Genomic DNA, 9461 nt, shown 5'->3' with positions numbered 1-9461 from the left:
ACAAAAAAAAATAATAAATTACCCAGGTGTGGTGCTGCATGCCTCTAGTCTCAGCTATTCAGGAGGCTGTGGCAGGAAGATGGCTTGAGCCCAGGAGGTCGAGGCTGCTGTGAGCTAAGATCATGCCACTGCACCCATCTTGGGCAACAAAGGGAGACCCTGTCTCTAAAAAAAATAAAAACAATTTACAACAGTAAGCACCTGTACACAAACCCCATCTCCAGCCCTTTTTCTAGGGCTTCCAATTTAACACACCTAGAGGCTGGGCATAGTGGCTCATGCCTATAATCCCAACACTTTGGGAGGCTGAGGTGAGTGGATCACTTGAGGTCAGGAGTTTGAGACCAGCCTGGCCAACATGGCAAAAACCCATCTCTACTGAAAATGCAAAAATTAGCTGGGCATGGTGGCACACGCCTGTACTCCCAGCTACTCAGGAGGCTGAGACAGGAGAATCAGTTGAACCCAGGAGGTGGAGGTTGCAGTGAGCCAAGATCACACCACTGTACCCCAGCCTGGGCAATGAAGGAAGACTCTGTCTCAATAAATAAATAAATAAATAAACAAATAAATAAATAAATAAATAAAACAAAACATACCTGGAGCTTTCTACATCCCATAGGTATCTGTGTGTCTTTCTCATGCCCTATTTGATGAAGAAATTCTTGAGCTCAAATCTATGTCTACTTTAGCGTTGCCTTCTTGTAACACCTGTCTCAGTGTCTTGCACATATAGAATGCTCAGTAAAGTTTTTGGAATAAGTGTTTCATATTTTGGAATCATTTACAGAGCAAGGGTTACATTTCTGACTTGTTTTCTCTAGTTCTTATTCTGCACCCCCTGCCCTGCAAACCTGCCACATAAGCAGGTCATTTCTCCACCCCTCAAGATGAGGGCAAAGAACTTCAGAAACTGCTCACAAACAGGCCCCTGTGGAAATACCTCCAGGCCGCTGGCATTCCTGCCTGCTGCCAGAGACCTGGGAGGCTGTTCACTGCCTTGAGTATTTTTGTTCTTTCCAACTTCTCTGCCCCATCAAGTTAAACAGTCCTTAAGAGTAAATAAATGTGGCAAAGATAAAACAAATATTTTTTTCCAATTGGATTGGTTCATTCCTTGTGTGGGTTCAGATGAGGGAGAACCAGAATGTTTTGATTAAATCAGCCTTTGCCATTAGCTGATTTGCTTGTTTACTAACGGGCTGTCGGCTGTCGTATTTCTTGTCATTATCTACCAAAGTGCGAATTCTTGGTATTGTTGAAAGGACTGCTCTGAAAAAGGGAAATGGCAAGCTTCCTTAACCTAATGTTCTCACATAGTGTAAAAACACTAAATCAAAAGCATCAGGCAAATGCAACCCTGTAGAATTGCAGAGCAGAGAAATAGGAGGCGTAAGTGGGTTCTCTCTACATCCCTTTCAGGAGTCTTACAGTGTGTTTCTGCTGACGAATTTTTCCACTGTCTTTTCTTTTCATGTATTATATAGCCATCTCAGCGGGGTGCTTCCATGGTTTGAGTTTCTGATAGGAAGATAGATAAGGTTGCTCCCAGAGGTCCCTACAGTTTGGGAACCGTGGTTCTTCCCAACCTAAAAGGTCTTCACGATCACATAAGATGCCATTGCATCATCACAGTGGTGGTGCTTTAGTTATTAGTCCTCCAAAGTGATGGTGACCTCATACTAGTACTAACGATGATGACGCTAGATAACAAGTATCGTGTATATCAGGCGTTGTTCTAGTACTTTACATAAATTAATGTATTCACTCTCATCACAACTCTATGAGGTAAGTACTTTAATATCCCCATTTTACACATGAAAAAACCTGGGGCTCACAGATGCTAAGTAACTCGCCCAAGCATAGAAGTTCTAAGTGGCAGAGCTGGGCTTTGAACCCAGGTAGTCTGACTCCAGAGCTAGGTTATAGTATGAGTCATATTAGCAGCCATTAATATTTATTGAGCCTTAACCATATGCCAGAAGTGATTCTTAATTCTTTTTTTTAATAGTTGATCCTCCATATCCGTGGGATTTGCATCCACAGATTTTTTTTTATTAATTCCTTATGTGTTTAATTGTCATTGATCCCCATGAAAAATCCGATCAGCTATTTCTCATCTTCATTTTACTGAAGCATAGACAGTCTAAGTAACTTGCCCAGAGTTACGCAGCTGGTGCATGAGGGAACTAGGTTTCCAGTCTCTGTGGAGTGCCTTCAGAGGCCACACTCCTAACTCCAGGTCTTCTGGGCTTGCTGACAGGTGCTATGAGCTTAGCTTTTGCTTTGTGGAACAGGTGCATACCACTATTGATACTTGAAAGTATATTCTGTCTCCCCTGGGAAATATCCATCCAGGGAGCTGTAGAACAAGCGCTCCCATGATCTCATCTGCAGTACACATCTGTTCTGATCTTTTTGTTGGCCTGCCCAGCATCTTCCTTCTCATTTTGGTAAGAGCACCCTAATTTCCTGTTGGGGAATGTATTTATTTTATATTGTTGCCACAACAAATGACGATAAACTTAGTGGCTTAAAACAACACAAATTTATTATCTTATAATTCTGGCCATCAGAAGTCCAAAATAGATCTCTCTGGGCTAAAATCAAAGTGTTAACTGGGCTGTGTTCTTTCCGGAGGCCCTAGGGAGAATCTGTCTCATTGCATTTTTCAGCTTTTCTTCCTTGGCTGGTAGTGCCTTCCTCCAGCCTCAAAGCCAGCAACGCCAGGCCAGATCCCTCTTATGCTGCCTTCTCTTTGGTGGTTCCTCTTCCACTTCCTTCTTCTTCTCTTAAAGATCCTTGGGATTACATTGCGCCTACCTGGAAAACCTAGAGTAATCTCCCTATGTTACAGTCGACGGATTGGCAACCTTAATTCCCATTCCCCTTTACTATGTAACATATTCATAGATTCTGGGGATTCGCATATAGGCCTCTTTGGGGTGGGTTTGGGGACATTATTCTGCCTACTGCAGGGAAGCTTCCCTTTCTACTCTCAGACCGTATGTTCTGGATCAGTTCAACCCAACAACGGTGGCTCCCAGCGCAGGCTTGGAACTTGGACTGGGATTCTTGGGAAAGAGATGCTCCCCTTCTGATGAGCCAGTCTGATCACAGCCCATCTGCTTGGCAGATGGGTCAGGAACAGGGCCTCTCCCTGATTGTTCAGAACCCTTTCTGGACCAGCTGTTAATTCTTGTGAATATCCTTCCTCTCCGCTGCCGGCCCATGCACCAGCAGCTGATGTGTCCACCTTTACCCGAGCATAAGGCAAGCTTTCCTAAAAATGAGGCCTCTTCCTCCTGCTGCTTCTTTAAGGAAACCTATGGAGTACTTGCAATCTCTAAAAAACAAACAAAGACAACTAGAATAAGATCTATTTAATGATGTCCAAAAAAAGCTCTCTTGGCAAGTTTGGAATCAGCAAGGAAATTAGAATCTGGCTAGGAGTTTACATAATCTGTAATAAGAATGAAAGATTATTTTTCTACTTGTCTTAAATACATTCTCTTCAAAATCTGTATGCAGCTCTAAATAAATGAAGCCTCCTTGAGGGCATATTAGAGCATTGTCAAAGAGACCTGCTCATATGTAATGACCTGGAGGGAGAATGACAAATGTCTGGATTATACCATGCTTTAATATATTCATGCTGTAAGAATGGCCTCAGGCACCACACAGTCACCAAGAAGCCTGGCTGAGGGGCATTCAGAGAAGTGTAGAAAGGCAGGGGCATGCGTTCTTACTGACATTTAGCCATAAACCTGATTCTCCTTTTGCAAACCCTTCCCACATACCTTGAAGGCTTTTGTATCTCAAGGTCTTCTTGTGGGGCCAGTTCTAAGGTTGGGAATGGTAGCTACATCCTGCGAGAAAGAGCCCTGGGCTATGCAATCAAGTGGATTATTGGCCCAGTTTCCTCAGACACATCATGCTAGGTAAGGAGAGTGGAGTTTGGGCTGCTGGGAGTCGGGAGCATCATCTACTCGGGCATCAAACTCAAGGTGTGGGTGAAGGCAAGAGCAAAGAAACAGGTATTTGAGTTGATCTTCAAGGAGGAGGCAGAAGGAGAAGCGGTCTGAAGTCAAGTCAAGTTCAGGACACAGATAAAAGTACCTTGAATTTCCCCAGGACCTTCCTTTACTTTTTATTTTTGAGACAGGGTCTCACTTCTGCTCAGGCTGGAGTGCAGCGGTGCGATCTCGGCTCACTGCAACCTCTTCTTCCTGGGCTCAAGTGATTCTCCAGCCTCAGCATCCCAAGTAGCTGGGACCGCAGGTGCAAGCCACAAGGCCTGACTAATTTTTGTATTTTTTGTAGAGATGGGGTTTCACCACGTTGCCCAGGCTGGTCTCAAACTCCTGGCCTCAAGTGATCTGCCCACCTTGGCCTCCCAAAGTGCTGGGATTACAGGCATGAGCCACCTGCCCTTGTTTTTTAGATGGCAATGTAGCAAGGCATGGTGATTAAGTGTGCAGCGCTGGATCCATCCCACCTGAGTTAGGATCCTGGCTTCACTACTTCCAAGCTGTGTGGCCTTAGCTGAGTTACTTACATCTCTCTGATTTTTTGCTCCCATAACTGAAAATGACAATGATATTAGCAACCTCACTCATAGTGTTACTGGGAGGATTACTTGAATTAAATCTTGCAAAGTGCTTAGCACTGAGTTTGTTTAGGACTTACTGACTTGATTTGAGCATCATGTTAAACCATCTTTTGAGCAGGATTGTATACCAATATTCAGCATTAATTTTGATTCTTTTTCTAGTCTCTCTTGTTCTTTCTCAGCATCCTCAAAATTTAAAAAAAACACAGTTGATATTCATTTACTAGGATCCTCCTGAAGGATACCTTCTTATGTTTCTGTTATGTAAATGCTGTGTAACAAAAGACTCCAAGACCTTGTTGGCTTACCAAAAACATTTCTTTTTCATCCTTCTATGTAGGTCTGCAAGTTAGCTAGGGCAGCTGATTGGGATCAAGTCTACCCCATATTTCTGTCATTTGCTTGAGCCAACAGCTACCGGGGACAGTTCTCATGGTAAAGGACAGAGCCTGAGAAGCAAAGTCAAACCACATGGGCACATTTACAGCCTCCGATCATGCCCACTGACATTCCATTGGCCAAAGCAAGCCTCACGATCCAGCCCAACATGAGGAAGTGGGGAAACAGACTCCAATCTCTCCAGCAGGAGGCATTGTAGAGCAACATGGCAAAGAGAGGATACACTCCAAGGAGGAAGAAGAGAATTGGGATAATCCAATCCTATCACAGACAAACTTCATTTTTAATGTTGCCTTCTTTTTCATGGAAAAGGAGAAAATAACTACATAAAAAGGTCATGGCCGGGCACAGTGGCTCACGCCTGTAATCCTAGCACTTTGGGAGGCCGAGGCGGGTGGATCACCTGAGGTCAGGCGTTCGAGACCAGCCTGGCCAACGGAGTTTAGTGAAACCCCGTCTCCACTAAAACTACAATAATAATAATAATAATAGCTGGGCATCATGGTGGGCACCTGTAATCCCAGCTACCCGGGAGGCAGAGGTTGCAGTGAGCTGAGATCACACCACTGTACTCCAGCTTGGGCGACAGAGTGAGATTCCATCTTAAAATAAAATAAAATAAAAAGGTCATTTCAAGGACTTCTGGGAAAAAAAGCCATTTCCTGAAAATTACCAGGATCGGTAAAATTTTGTCCCATTCCTTACCTGCTGGGCTGGCTTCGTGGGTATGACTTGTGCAGGAGCACCGGGCTCCACACTCGGAAGAGCCGCGTGCTCGGCTGAATACTCTGCTAATGCTGTCTCACAGTTATTAATTTTTGAACAAGAAGCTCTGCATTTTTATTCTGCACTGGCCCCAACAAATTATGCAGCCAGTGCTGCCTACACATGCTATATTTAGGGTCCCAGATGGTGAGAATTAATGCTCAGACTGGTGACCCTGAATCTGTAGGTTTCTGAGTGATCCAGGATTCAATTATAATTATCATTTTTTTCATTCATTCAACACGTGTATTGTGTGCTATTCTAGGTATCGGGGATAAAACATTGAATCGACCAGCCCTGTCTTCATAGAATTTACATGGTGCCACACTTCCTGTATCTGCCCACCCAACAAATGACATTCATGTATCAGCTATTAATAGGACCTCAGCTACAGACACGCATACCAGTGTGTGTCACAGACACTGTATGTCGGGGATCACATGCAAATCCCAGCAGCCAGCAGGAACTCCAAGCATCCCAATCTCTTTCTCTCAAGAAAGCAAATCAGAATGCAAGTAAGAGTGACATTAGAGAGCTACATCTTAAACCCATTCTGATTTGTGAAGATAAAAAAAATCTTTCACAAACTTTGCTCTTTTGGATTTTATTCTAGCCTCTAGAGTAGCAAAAAGACAGATGCATCTGAGAAAGGTTTTCACCCATAAAGACTGAAATCAAAGAGCAAACTGAGTCTCCAGTTAACATTTCCCATGGCCTCTGCAAATACTGTGAGAAATGCCACTTTGTGACAGCTTCAGCCAAGCACCAGGCTCATCCTTCAAGAGATCCACTTAACACTGTGTTGCTCAGAGGAGTGGAAAGATGTCGAATTGCTCATCTGCTTGAAAAACCCAAACAGGTGGATTTCATACTTAGACAGCAGGGATCCCGCCCTGGAAAGGCAACCGTCCTTTTTCTCATTTGATTGCTGTACAGAAATCTGTGCCCTTACCCCCTACTCAAATCAGATGTTTTGCTTCCAGCAAGCCCAGCTGAAGTAAACATGTTAACAACACACACATTTGTCTCCCTGAGACAGATAATATAGTTCAGCTCCATAAAAACCTAGTCCTAAGGCCCTAGTTCTCAAACTTTAGCCTGCATCCAAATCACCTGGAGTGCTTGTTAAAACACAGATCACAGTACCTCACCTTGGAGTTTCTGATTCGGTAGGTCTTGGGTGGGTTCCCAAAATTGGCTTTTCTAGTAAATCCCAGGTGGTGGCTGCTGATGATCTTTGAGAACTGCTGCTCTAGGGCATTGCCTTGGGCCCTGAAGGGCTGCATGGGCAATTCTGTCCTCAATGCAGAGAATGTCCCCACACAAACCTTAATTCTCTTTGACTTCTGACCACCCTATCTCATTTTCCTCAATTCTCATTCATTCCTCAACTCCCTTTAGCTGGCCTCCTACCCTGCACTCTATTGAAAATGTTCTCAGTGAAGTTGAAGGTGACAAATTTGCTGCCAAATTTAATGGGCAGGGGACATCATCATCTGGGTATCTGATATGATTTGGGTCTGTGTCCCCACCCAAATCTCATATCGAATTTTAATACTCAACGTTGGAAGAGGGGCCTGATGGGAGGTGATTGGATCATGAGGGCAGATTTCCCCCTTGCCGTTCTCACGAGTAAGTTCTCACAAGGTCTGGTTGTTTATAAAAGTGTGTAGCAGCTGGGTGCAGTGACTCACGCCTGTAATGCCAGCACTTTGAGAGGCTGAGGCAAGTGGATCACCTGAGGTCAAGAATTTGAGACCAGCCAGGTCAACATGGTGAAACACCATCTCTACTAAAAATACAAAAATTATCTGGGTGTGTGCCTGTAATCCCAGCTACTTAGGAGGCTGAGGCAGTTGCTTGAACCAGGGTGTCGGAGCTTGCAGTAAGCCGAGATCGCACCACGGCACTCCAGCCTGGTGATAGACTGAGACTGTGTCTCAAAAAAACAAAAAACAACAACAAAAAAGTGTGTAGCACTTCCCCCTTCTCTAGCTCTTCCTCCTTCTCTGGCCATGTAAGACATGCCTGCTTCCCCTTCACCGTCCACCATGATTGTAAGCTTCCTGAGGCCTCCCCAGCCATGCTTCCTGTGCATCCTGTGGAACCATGAGTCAATTAAACCTCTTTTCTTTATAAAGTACCCAGCCTCGGCTGGGCACGGTGGCTCATGCCTGTAATCTCAGCACTTTGGGAGGCCAAGGCGGGTGGATCACCTGAGGTCAGGAGTTCAAGACCAGCCTGGCCAACATGATGAGACCCTGTCTCTACTAAAAATACAAAAATTAGTCGGGCATGGTGGTGCACGCCTGTAGTCCCAGCTACTCTGGAGGCTGAGGCACAAGAATTGCTTGAACCCAGGAGGTGGAGGCTGCAGTGAGCCAAGATTGTGCCACTGCACTCCAGCCTGGGTGACAGAGTGAGACTCTATCTCCAAATAAATAAATAACCCATTCTCAGGTTATTCTTTACGGCAGTGTGAGAACAGACTAATACAGTATCTCACCAGCCAGCTTAGCCACCAGTCTACATTGAACTCACTGTTTTCTCAAGCACTCGTCATCGTGTGTTTGGGCCTGAGCAGCTTCATGTGTTATCTGCAGCAACTGCCACTCCCTGCTAAGTGTAGTTCAGACGGGATTTTCAATCATAGCACCCTATAGCACTGGCCACAGGGATGGGCCTGTATCCCAGTACTGATCATCATACTCCCCTATCTCTTGGGTCACCATGATTGGCCCAGGGACAGTCAATGACACACACCAAACCAATCAGAGCCCTTCTCTAAAATTTTATATGGATTTCATTACATCTAAGACTCCATTACAGTAAGAAACACTATTATTTTATCCATCACTAAGAAATAATACTGCCAATTGGAACAACAAAAAAGGAAGATGCCATCTATTAAAAGATGCTTCCAATTTCAGAAATGTTAAAATTGGATGGGGCTAAACCTTGCACAGTGAAATTCAAACTAAGATGCTGGGAGAAAAAATCTCTCTCTCCTGGAGTCCCTGAGCTGGGAAGATGTAAATGTCAAGTTGCAACAATACCACCTTCTCTCCATTGCCTGGAGGAAGCAAGTCTGCAGTAGGAAAGAGTGAGGCCAACACACCGAGAGAAGTGAAAATTTTAAAAAGAGAAATAAAGAGGGTGGAGCAGCTCTGTTTCTTCACATCAGTCCTTTATCCTTAAATTATTTGAGATCAGTTTCTGTCACTTGCAACCATGGAAATCCTGATAAATACAATCCCTTCCCCCATAAGCATCCCCAATATTCCCCAAAGTAAAAGACTCATTACCCATCAAATTATCCAAATCATACTTAACTCCTTGCTCCTCCTCAACCCTTCGACACTGAACTAATGAGGAAATGTGTTTTCTTCAACTTCCTAAATATCTAATTCTTCCATTTCTCTCCATCTGCACTCAATCTCTCACCCCATCCACGATCCCCCTTCGCAGACCCCTGGGACAGCCTCCTAACTGAGTCTCCTGGTTCTAGTCTTCCCCTGTCTAACTCTGGCTCCACACTTTAGTCAGAATGATCTTTCCAATAAGAACATCCCTGCCCAAAACGCTTTGGCGTCTTCTCATTGTCCTTTCACAATATGGCCCAGCCTATCTCTGCAGCTTTCTCTAGTTTTTTGAGCATTTTTCTGCTTTACACTTTTTTTTTTTT

Source organism: Theropithecus gelada, chromosome 11, assembly GCF_003255815.1.
Source record: "Theropithecus gelada isolate Dixy chromosome 11, Tgel_1.0, whole genome shotgun sequence".
NCBI lineage: Eukaryota > Metazoa > Chordata > Mammalia > Primates > Cercopithecidae > Theropithecus > Theropithecus gelada.
Note: the sequence above shows the minus strand (reverse complement) of the source record.